This window comes from Natator depressus, chromosome 4 (genome assembly GCF_965152275.1).
Source record: "Natator depressus isolate rNatDep1 chromosome 4, rNatDep2.hap1, whole genome shotgun sequence".
NCBI classification, from domain to species: domain Eukaryota; kingdom Metazoa; phylum Chordata; order Testudines; family Cheloniidae; genus Natator; species Natator depressus.
Window position 1 is genome coordinate 131,029,021 of NC_134237.1, and position 12,257 is coordinate 131,041,277.

At 42.3% G+C, this 12,257-nt stretch overlaps 1 protein-coding gene across 2 annotated transcripts in view; it reads right to left on the reverse strand.

The window, feature by feature from the left end:
• Positions 1–12,257, reverse strand: part of CTNNA2 (catenin alpha 2) — a 775,311-nt gene that overhangs the window by 236,211 nt on the left and 526,843 nt on the right. The window lies entirely within an intron of this gene.

Genomic DNA, 12,257 nt, shown 5'->3' on the forward strand with positions numbered 1-12,257 from the left:
ACCTAGATGGAGCTACTATAAGGTGGGTGTATAAACGGTTGGAAAACCATTCCCAGAGAGTAGTTATCAGTGGTTCACAGTCAAGTTCGAAGGGCCTATAAAGTGCGGTCCTGCAGGGATCAGTTCTGGGTCTGGTTCTGTTCAATATCTGCATCAAGGATTTGAATAATGACATAGAGAGTGCACCTATAAAGTTTGCGGATGATACAAAGCTGGGAGGGGTTGCAAGTGCTTTGGAAGATAAGATTAGGTTCCACCTAAACCAAAATGGAACTAGATTGTTGGCACTTAAAATTAAAAAGGTCTTAGGACAGTTTTTAAAATAAGGGCTGGGGGAAAGCTGACAGGTGTAGAGAAGACATCCCTTAGGGGAGGATCTATTAATGGAGATTCTCTATGTCCTAGTAAGGAGAAGAGGATGGAAGACGATAAAATACAGGTAGGATCTGATGAAAAACACTCAAATGAAAAAAAGTCCTATTCGTTTACATCATGTAATGGAAGAACGGTAAAAAGTGACAAGTTTTTAAAGTGTTTATATACAAATGCTAAAAGTGTAAATAATAAGATGGGTGAACTAAAGTGCCTCGTAATAAATGAAGATATTGATATATAGGAATCACAGAAACTTGGTGGAATGAGGATAATCAATGGGACACAGGAATACCAGGGTACAAAATATATCGGAAGGACAGAACAGGTCATGTAGGTGGGGGAGTGGCACTATTTGTGAAAGAAAGCATAGAATCAAATGAAGTAAAAATCTGAAATGAACCAAACTGTACCACAGAATCTCTATGGATAGTAATTCCATGCTCTAATAAGAAGAATATAGCAGTAAGGATATATTCCCGACCACCTGACCAGGATGGTGATGACTGTGAAATGCTCAGGGAGATTAGAGACACTATTAAAATAAAAACTCAGTAATAATGGAGGATTTCAATTATCCCCATATTGACTGGGTACATGTCACCTCAGGATGGGATGCAGAGATAGTTTCTTGACACCTTAAATTACTTCTTGGAGCAGATAGTCCTGGAACCCACAAAAGGAGAGGCAATTCTTGATTTAGTCCTAAATGGAGCACAGGATCTGTTCCAAGAGGTGAATATAGCTGGACCCTTGGTAATAGTGACGATAATATAATTAACTTTAACATCCCTGTGGCAGGGAAAAACAACACAGCAGCCCAACACTGTAACAATTAATTTCAGAAAGGGGGACTACACAAAAATGAGGAAATTAGTTAAACAGAAATAAAAAGGTACAGCGCAAAAAGTGAAATCCCTGCAAGCTGCATGGAAACGTTTTAAATGCACCATAATAGAGGCTCAACTTAAATGTATACCCCAAATTAAAAAACATAGTAAGAGAACCAAAAAAGTGCCACCGTGGCTAAACAACAAAGTAAAAGAAGCAGTGAGAGGCAAAAAGGCATCCTTTAAAATATGGAAGTTAAATCCTAGTGAGGCAAATAGAAAGGAGCATAAACTCTGGCAAATGAAGTGTAAAAATACAATTAGGAAGGCCAAAACAGAATTTGAAGAACAGCTAGCCAAAGACTCAAAAAATGATAGCAATTTTTTTTAAGTAGATCAGAAGCAGAAAGCCTGCTAAACAACCAGTGGGCCCACTGGATGATTGAGATGCTAAAGGAGCACTCAAGGACAATAAGGCCATTGTGGAGAAACTAAATGAATTCTTGACATCAATCTTCATGGCTGAGGATAAACTAACCAGTAATAAGTCACCAGGACCAGATGGTATTCACCCAAGAGGTCTGAAGGAACTCAAATGTGAAATTGCAGAACTACTAACTGTAGTCTGTAGCCTACCTTTTAAATCAGCTTCTGTACCAAATGACTGGAGGATAGCTAATGTGACGCCAGTTTTTAAAAAGGGCTCCAGAGGTGATCCCGGCAATTACAGGCCAGTAAGCCTGACTTCAGTACCGGACAAACTGGTTCAAACTATAGTAAATAGCAAAATTGTCAGATACCTAGATGGATATAATCTGTTGGGGAAGAGTCAACATGGTTTTTGTAAAGGGAAATCATGCCTCACCAATCTACTAGAATTCTTTGAGGGGGTCAACAACATGTGGATTCAGTGGATAAAGTGTACTTAGATTTTCAGAAAGCCTTTGACAAGGTTCCTCACCAAAGGCTCTTAAACAAAGTAAGCTGTCATGGGATAAGAGGGAAGGTCCTCTCATGGATTGGTAACTGATTAAGAGATAGGAAACAAAGAGCAGGAATAAATGGTCAGTTTTCAAAAGGGAGAGAGGTAAATAGTGGTGTCCCCCAGGCGTCTGTACTGGGACCAGTCCTATTTAACATATTCAGAAACGATCTGGAAAAAGGGGAAAACAGGGAGGAGGCAAAATTTTCAGATGATACAAAACTTCTCAAGATAGTTAAGTACCTCCTTGGGTGCATGCAGCCTGCTGTAGACATGGCCTGTGTTGTCTCTGAAGTCATACCCATACTTTTCTGCATTCAACATCTATTTCCCTGACTACTGCAACAAATGGAGAGAACATCTATTAACCACAGTGGACTTTGACTTAGGTTGTTTTTGATAGAGCTATAAGGATATATTTTAATGATTCTTCCCTGGAGTGTTAGTTGAAGAGTTTTCTGTTCTTTTCTACAGTCCTTATTTCCTATTTCATAAAATACCCTAGTCCTAACTTGTCATTATTCAAGTTCTAAAATTCAAACTAATATTAGCAGTGGAGGAACTAGGTGTGTTAATAAAAACTACCATTTAGATCAGTAAGACTAAATCATACTAGGTGTGTTAATAAAAACTACCATTTAGATCAGTAAGACTTACCTCAGTATCAGGTAAGTTGGTTGCAACAATAATTAACATGATAAAATACCTGGATGAACTTGACATGATAGGGATGAATCATCCTGGCTTCTATAAAAGAAAAGCATGCCTCTCTAACCCATATTTGAGTATATAAACATAGTGGAGGATAAAGTAGAAAATCACACATTTGGACTTTCAGAAAGCTTTTGATAATGTCCCTCACAAGAGCTTATTAATGAAAGTCACAAAATGAGATATCACCTACCATCCTATATTACAAAATGGGACAGAAAATAAAAAGAATAAATGGCCAATTTTGTACACAGAAAAAGTTAAAGAATAGTTTGTCCCAAGATTCCATACTAGGGTTGGAGTTGTTTAACATTTCTAGTAATGACTGGGGGAAAATGTGAACAGTAGAGTAGCAACATTGGCAGATGACATCAAATTATTTAGGTTAGTCAAAAGCAGAGAAGACTGAGGATCTGCAAAGGGAGAAGGGATAAAAGGCTAATGGATGAGCTTCAGTGTGTCAAATGCAAGGTAAAGAACATAGGAAGGCATAATTAGAACTACTTGTCCACAATGCTGAACTCTAAATTATTTGTAACAATTAACTAAAAAGACCTGAACATCATTCTGGAAAGCTCAATGAAAAACTCTGGTCAATGTGTTGAGGTGATCAAAGAAAGGAAATAACATTTAAAGAAATGTGAGTAACATAAATGTGAGTATCATTGAAAACATTATAATTCTCTTGTATATATCATGGGAATACTGTGTTCGGTTCTGTTTACCCTAAATAGAAAAGGAATGTAGAAGGGGTTCTGTAATTAGTAATTTAAATGATTAGAAGCATGGAAAATCCGTCATAGAAATGATTCAGGCATACTAATGTAACACAGTTATAAAGTGTGTATCCATTCCCCCTCTAGTGGCTGGTCCATATAGAGGATATTATAAAAGAAAAGAAACAAAATGGGCAATGAAAATGAACTTGCAACAAACTGGAAACTGATTTAAAAAAATATTTCTCCCACAATGCATAACTGATTATTGATTTTTACACTGTCCAGAATTGTCTCATTGTTACCTTGTGTTCTCTCTCTACCTGTTTGTTGTACTCCTCTTTGTTTCTTTTCTAATTACTTAGATTGTAAACTCTTTAGGTCAGGGACTATCTTTTTGTTAAGCATTTATGCTCAACCTAGCACAGTGGGGATCTGGTCTATAATTGGTGCCCCTAGGCATTACCTTAATGTGAATAATTAATAATAATAATAATTAAGCGCTGGGACTCATTGTCACTAGGCATTGCTGAAGCAAAAAGCTTTGCAGGATTATTTTTAAAAAGGATGGGATATCTATCTATATATGAGAATATCCACCTATTCATCCACTTGCACATAATAAGAATATTAGGCTGGATAAAGTGGATATAAACTCTCATGCTTCAGGAATAAGACAACCAGCATTTGATATGAGTTGGGGAGAAACATCCCCTAAAGAAGATTTTTTTTTTCTAACCTACTCGATAATAGGAGTTCACCCTGTACGTAAAGTAAAAATTCAACTACTTCCTAGATTTGGCTTGCTTTATTTTTTTTTTTAACATAACATAAGGACTAGTTCAAACCTTCTGCCCAGGTTTAATTGCTCCTAGGGTTCCTCAATCAAAACTGCTCAGCCCACATGCTCTCCAAAGAGACACCCTCATTTTCCTTATATCCAGGTAGAGTGGTGAGTTACCTGTCTCAGAGCCCAACAAACCATATTGATTCCTTTCCCAAAAAGATCAGTAGTTGCTAATAGACTGCGATGTTTTAAGTTAATACTGCCAGCCTGTTCAATACTTCCCGACAAGTGGGAATCATGTATTCTGGTTTCCCCTCCCTTCCTGGATTGCTTTGGGATGCTCCCAAATACTGAAACAGTTGCCAGAGGACCTGCCTCCCGAAGCATCTTCTTTTCTGTGGTCATGAGCCCATCTCATGTCCACAGGTCACCCTCGGTAGCTCATGAAAAACTGAACGTATAGCTAGGCTTCCCTCAAAACAATTGCCCAGGGCAATGAATGGGTCACCACCAATAGGAGTCAGCCCTTCTATCTCCAACTCACAAGGTCACCATTGTAAAAGGATAAGCCCATGAGCTTCAGCGGTTGCAGCAGTCACCTGGAAGATCTCACATCCCCCCCTGCCCCCGTACCAATGTTTGGATACACCTTGAATCCACTTGGCTGACATTTCTACTTCCCCTTTGATCCATACTGCCGTAGTATATACTCGGGGAAAACTAAGACCGTACAGCCACAGCAAGATTGCAATCTTGCTCCATCATCACACTTCAGAAAGGGACAACATTGTTGTAAATGCCGCTGTTCCCCACAAAAAAGAATAGATTGCAGGAAGGCTGGTGACTCCACCTCAGAGTCTGAGTGAACGTCCTTTAGGACTGCGTTCTCAATGAGCACACATATCTGCCCAAACTCATATTTCCTGATAAGACAGAACTTTTTGTGTGACCCTGTTCGCCACAAGCCTGCAGCCTGGGCAATCGATGTTTTCCCTCTATAATCTCCCTATCTCTTCACTTTTCTCCCCATCAGTTCCTCAGTCCATCCCTTGGACTGTCTTTCAGGTCAGAGATGCAGCCACAGATGTGTTGGGCTCCTCACCTGTTCAACCTCTATGAAAAACACGGTGTGCTGCACCACTACTCTCAGCATAGATGGCTGGTGAGCCCAAATCTGCCCTCTACCAGGCTATCCAACTGCTTAAACCTTCCCAGAAGGATCAATTGCTGCTATCAGGATGGGGTGTTTCAGGTAAATACTGCCAGATTGTTACAGCAGATTATTCCACAGTTCTCTTCTGGGTGTCTTGTCCTATCCCCTGATGCATCTGGTAACAGTCACTTTCACAGGTACTGGACTAGGTGGATTTATTGTCTGATCAGTATTGCAATTCTTATATTCCTGTGGCAATTCCCATTTTCAAATGAAGTCAAAGAAGTAACATAGTTGTAAAGGGGGTGTATTTTGGCTCCTAAAGCAGGGGTGGGGAATCTTTTTTCTATTAGGAGCCACTGACCCACAGAAAAAATCAGTCGTGGGCCACACACAGCCACGCAGGGGGGCATGGAGGCCCGGGGCTGTGCCTAGGCTCTGGGATGGGGCCAGAAATGAAGGGTTCAGGGTGTGGAAGGGGGCTCCAGGCTGGGTCTGAGGGGTTTGGCATGTAGGAGTGGGCTGAGGACTGGGGCATAGGGTTTGGGGCAGGGGTGCAGGGTCTGGAAGGGAGTTAGGTGCAGCAAGGGGTTCTGACCTTGGGCTCAGGGTGGGGGTGTGGGCTCTGAGGGTGGGGGGTTGGGGTTCAGGAGGGTGCTCAGGGCTGGGGCAGGGGTTTAGGGTGCAGGAGGGAGTGAGGGGTGCGGGCTCCAGTCGGGTGCTGCTACCTCAGGCGGCTCCCGGTCGGCGGCGAGGCTAAGGCAGGCTCCTCCCCTATCCTCTCGGAAGCAGCCAGGATGTGTCCAGGCGGCTCTGTGCTGTGCCTACATCTGCAGACACTGCCCCTGCAACTCCCATTGGCCGCGGTTCCTGGCCAATGGGAGCTGCGGGGGCGGTGCCTGCAGGCGGGGGTAGGCACATGCAGACTCAGAGCTTTCTTGATGGCTCCTGCTCCTAGGGGCCACAGGGGCAGCCAACCGACGGGCCTGGCACCCTAGCTTCCCCCCACAGCGGGATGAGCTGGAGCTCACGGCTCCAGCCCCACAGGGGGCTGCCGAGGCTCAGGGCTTTCGGCCTCTGGTACTGAGACTTGCTGCAGGCTGGATGAAATTAAACAGGGTACTGGCTCCGGCCCAGGGGCCAGAGGTTCCCTTCCCCTAAAGGCTCAGAAACAGACACATATTTAAGCTTTGTCTGATAGCTTCTCCTTTTTGAAAAATATTCAGAAAACAAAGGATTCCCCCTTAGCCCCCCATTCCAAGTAACATTTCATGAAGGTATCAGTGAATCATTCTTCCCACATCAAATTAATTCACCCGTGTACCACGTATAGAACTGGATTGGGAATCTATCTTTTCTAGGGCAGTTTCAGACTACACTTGTATTTACAATAGATTGTGTTCAGGAAGGGATAAAGAATAGGAATATAAGAATTTTTTACAGACTATAAACCAAAGGAAAAAAAGGCACTCAGGTAACATGGTGATGGGGTGCAGTTTGAGGAGGATAGATTTATGGATAAACTCACATAAAATTGATTCTTACAGGCCAATGTGAAATGAAGATGTCTCCTCTTATTGATTAAGATGACAAGATTTCTTTCACCAATACCTACACAGAGAACTATACGGTTATGATTAGTAAACAGAAAATAATGATGTATGTGAGTGTGTGAATGGGAACATTGGGTAAGATTTAAATGTAGGTGAAACTTTTGTATCAAGGTGCTGAAATAGCCTCATAAAATCTCCAAAGTGTGTATAATCCCTCTCCAGCTAATCAGGTTGCATGAAAACTATTCCTCCCAAAATACATAGAAATCATGCTTATAACTTTAGCCTCTTGCTTTAAAAGATTGTCTACAGATTTTCAGTGAACTTCATTCATTAGTATGGGAAATACATGCTCTTAAGAAAAACAGCAGAACTTCTATAAATAGTGAAATAGACTTTTTTGTTTTTCTTCTCTTTGCCCTAATTTATCACAGACTAAATATATTCTGTCAGATGGTTCCTCATTCTAGTTAAAGTCCCAGTGCATATTTTCATTTGAAAATCTAAATCATGTTACAACTTTCAGAAAGGGTGGCTTCTTATTCAGAGTGACAGCCTGATATACTCTGTGATTTCCCAGAGTGCCATTACTGGGGCAAATTAAGTGTCAGATTCCAGACTAATTCATCACTTATTAATTAACAATATCAACAAACTCTTTTTCATTACTGGTAACACATTTTACAGACTACCAGAAGGATTTTTATTACTAAACTTATCTCAAAAGCTCTTTCCTGTTATCTACCCCAATAATAAAAAAAAATCATCATTCAATCATAATTTTAATGGCTGATCGTTTTTCCCTTCACTAAAATTAAATCATAAAAGCTATTTAATTAAATTGAATGGTCATTGAATGACTTTAATCATGCAAAGAATTAAAATGAAAGATGCTTTCTCCCCAAACCTTACAACATATAATGACAATGCTGTTCCACGTGGCCTTACACAACAAACTATCCTTCTTGTTCACAAATAAAGCTTTTCTATTAACATCACTATTTCTTTCAGCTTGTAATGGAGAACTTTGAGGCCTTTTGTAAAGTTTATGAAAACTTTAGCATGCATGCTAAACTACAGTTTTACATGTTGATCTAGCTGTACAGAACATTATTAAAACTGCAAAGCTACTATGTCATCCAGCTCCTGTTACTTCAGACTCCCACTTATGTCAGTGACACTGGATCAGCCCTAGGTTACAGAGCCCTGTAAATTATATGCATCCTTTTACATGAAACATTTATGTGGTTCATAAGATTACACTCAAAGATGAACGTTCGCAGTTCGTGATGAAATGTTATTTTGAACTGTCCTGTTTTTGGTAAAAATCACAGTTTTTCCTTTTATTTGCTATATTCTAATGTCCTGTCTCTCCGCTGCTAATGAAGACGTTTATCCAATACCTGGTCTAACATGCCATTGAGATTTGATTTACTTTTCCCAAGACTGCAAAAAGGAAAGCTACTTTATACTTCAAATGGTTTGATAAAACCCCTTTCTCAATACCTATTCTTTATGGTTCTAGAGGACTAAGGAAGAGGTTCAAACATAGAGAGTAAAAGGAGGTAGAACAGAAAGTAAGATGTCCTGTTTAAGGAGGCCACGTGGATCAATTGCAAATCTAATGAACATGTAAAAATCAGAGGCTGGAAGAACACTCATACTTCTATCAAGAAGGCAGGACAGCCACCCAAACCCTTTCAAGCCCAACCCTACAGGAACTAGAAGTGATTCCTTTCAACTGCCTATACCCCAGCAGGCCATCTTCATCCCCATTCTTTAAAAATGTAGGTATGATCCTCAACACTGTTTCCTATATGTCCCTTGGTCTCTTTACTGATCAATATTAGGCCTCCCTGTGTGAGGTGAACACAGCTCATTTTAATTCAGTGCGGTAAACAGCAAACTGATGCTTCATGCATTAACAGATCCATGCCATGACAGTATCAAGCATGTGTGGGGATTAGAAATAACGTTTGGAAAAACTCTGGCCAAGTAAGCAATTATGCCCCAAATGATTTCGTGCCAGTTGGCTTGGGTCACAGATGGAATGGATTTTTTTTTCCACATTCTTTATACACTGAGATAGTTTCCAACAATCTTGAGCTGGAAGTCTCTAAACTATTGATTTACAGTTACATATGTCTATTAATTAATTACACATTGTATAAATTACCATAAATCCTATGAACAATTATGAACAAAATCATACAGAAAATGTATGAAAATACTTTCATTTTAAAGCCTGTTAACTGTCGAAATTATAAATAATTGTAACTAAAGATACTGTGTTCGTCAATGTTAGTCTGTGGGACCGGACCCCATGTGAATCATAGAATCATAGAATATCAGGGTTGGAAGGGACCCCAGAAGGTCATCTAGTCCAACCCCCTGCTCGAAGCAGGACCAATTCCCAGTTAAATCATCCCAGCCAGGGCTTTGTCAAGCCTGACCTTAAAAACCTCTAAGGAAGGAGATTCTACCACCTCCCTAGGTAACGCATTCCAGTGTTTCACCACCCTCTTAGTGAAAAAGTTTTTCCTAATATCCAATCTAAACCTCCCCCATTGCAACTTGAGACCATTACTCCTCGTTCTGTCATCTGCTACCATTGAGAACAGTCTAGAGCCATCCTCTTTGGAACCCCCTTTCAGGTAGTTGAAAGCAGCTATCAAATCCCCCCTCATTCTTCTCTTCTGCAGACTAAACAATCCCAGCTCCCTCAGCCTCTCCTCATAAGTCATGTGCTCTAGACCCCTAATCATTTTTGTTGCCCTTCGCTGGACTCTCTCCAATTTATCCACATCCTTCTTGTAGTGTGGGGCCCAAAACTGGTCACAGTACTCCAGATGAGGCCTCACCATTGTCGAATAGAGGGGAACGATCACGTCCCTCGATCTGCTCGCTATGCCCCTACTTATACATCCCAAAATGCCATTGGCCTTCTTGGCAACAAGGGCACACTGCTGACTCATATCCAGCTTCTCGTCCACTGTCACCCCTAGGTCCTTTTCCGCAGAACTGCTGCCTAGCCATTCGGTCCCTAGTCTGTAGCGGTGCATTGGATTCTTCCATCCTAAGTGCAGGACCCTGCACTTATCCTTATTGAACCTCATCAGATTTCTTTTGGCCCAATCCTCCAATTTGTCTAGGTCCTTCTGTATCCTATCCCTCCCCTCCAGCGTATCTACCACTCCTCCCAGTTTAGTATCATCCGCAAATTTGCTGAGAGTGCAATCCACACCATCCTCCAGATCATTTATGAAGATATTGAACAAAACCGGCCCCAGGACTGACCCCGACTGAGTGAACCCGACTGAGCATCTCCACCCGGCGGGCAGCACCTCCAAGGCAAGGGAGGGCCCTGAGGATTCCCTGCCCGTGGGGCGCCAGTGACTGTCCCCTGCACAGATATGGGGACTGCCCCAGTTTTTACAGTTTGGAGGCCCCTGGGTGTTGTCGGTGCAGAGGCACCTGCCGAGTACAGCCTATACAGGCCCCGGCACGACCCCATTCAGGTTTTACCATTTGGTTTGGTTTGGTTCTGACGCATGGGAGCTTTTCCGAGGGCAGAGTCTGGGTTTTAAAGGGTTTCAAAATCTCCATGTTTGGATTTGCTCTTGGCGGGGGGGGCTGAGGGTTGGGGGGGGGGACTGGGCTGGACAGACGGATGCCGCACGCCCCTCACGTGCTCTGGGTTGCATTGCCAGCACCCCCATCTCACGTCCTGCCAGTGGCCTCATCCCCTTCTCTGGGGAGGGTTTATTTATTTGAGCAGCGGTTGGGCCGCGGGGCCCTGCAGAGATGGGTGTCGCCCGCCCGGCTCCAGGACTGAAGTGTACTGAACATCAACCTCAGCCTGGACCAGTCCACACAAGAAATCTACTTCCTGGACACTACAGTGCAAATAAGTGGTGGTCACATAAACACCACCCTATACCAGAAACCTACTGACCGCTATACTTACCTACATGCCTCCAGCTCCCATCCAGGACACATCACACGATCCATTGTCTACAGCCAAGCCCTAAGATACAACTGAATTTGCTCCAATCCCTCAGACAGAGACAAACACCTACAAGATCTTTATCAAGCATTCTTAAAATGACAATAACCACCTGGGGAAGTGAGGAAACAGATTGTCAGAGCGAGACGGGTACCCAGAAATCACCTACTACAGGACAGGCCCCACAAAGAAAATAACAGAACACCACGGGCCATCACGTACAGCCCCCAGATAAAACCTCTCCAGCACATTATCAACGATCTACAACCTATCCTGGAAAATGATCCCTCACTCTCACAGACCCTGGGAGACAGGCCAGTCCTCGCTTACAGACAGCCCCCCAACCTGAAGCAAATACTCACCAGCAACTACACACCACACCACAGAAACCAATCCCTGTAGCAAAACTCATTGCCTACTCTGTTCCCATATCTACTTTAGCGACACCATCAGAGAACCCAACCACATCAGCCACACCATCAGAGGCTCATTCACCTGCATGTCTACTAATGTTATATATGCCATCATGTGCCAGCAATGCCCCTCTGCCATGTATATTGGCCAAACCGGACAGTCCCTACATAAAAGAATAAATGGACACAAATCGGACGTCAGGAATGGTAACACACAAAAGCCAGTGGGAGAACACTTCAATCTTCCTGGACATTCTATATCAGATTTGAAAGTAGCTATACTCGAACAAAAAAACTTCAGAAACAGACTTCAAAGAAAAACAGCAGAACTAAAATTCATTTTCAAATTTAACACCATTAATTTGGGCTTGAATAGGGACTGGGAGTGGCTGGCTCATTACAGAAGCAGCTTTGCCTCTCCTGGAATTGACAACTCCTCATTTGTTGTTGGGAGTAGACTACATCCACCCTGATCAAATTGGCCCTGTCAACACTGGTTCTCCACTTGTGAGGTAACTCCCTTCTCTTCATGTGTCAGTATAATTATGTCCACATCTGTAACTTTCACTCTATGCATCTGAAGAAGTGAGGTTTTTACCCACGAAAGCTTATGCGCAAATAAATCTGTTAGTCTTTAAGGTGCCACCGGACTCCTTGTTGTTTATGTTAGTCAATGGTGCTTAGATACAAAAGGGTCTTAGAAAAGCCAAAAATATATATACTCTTTCAACAAT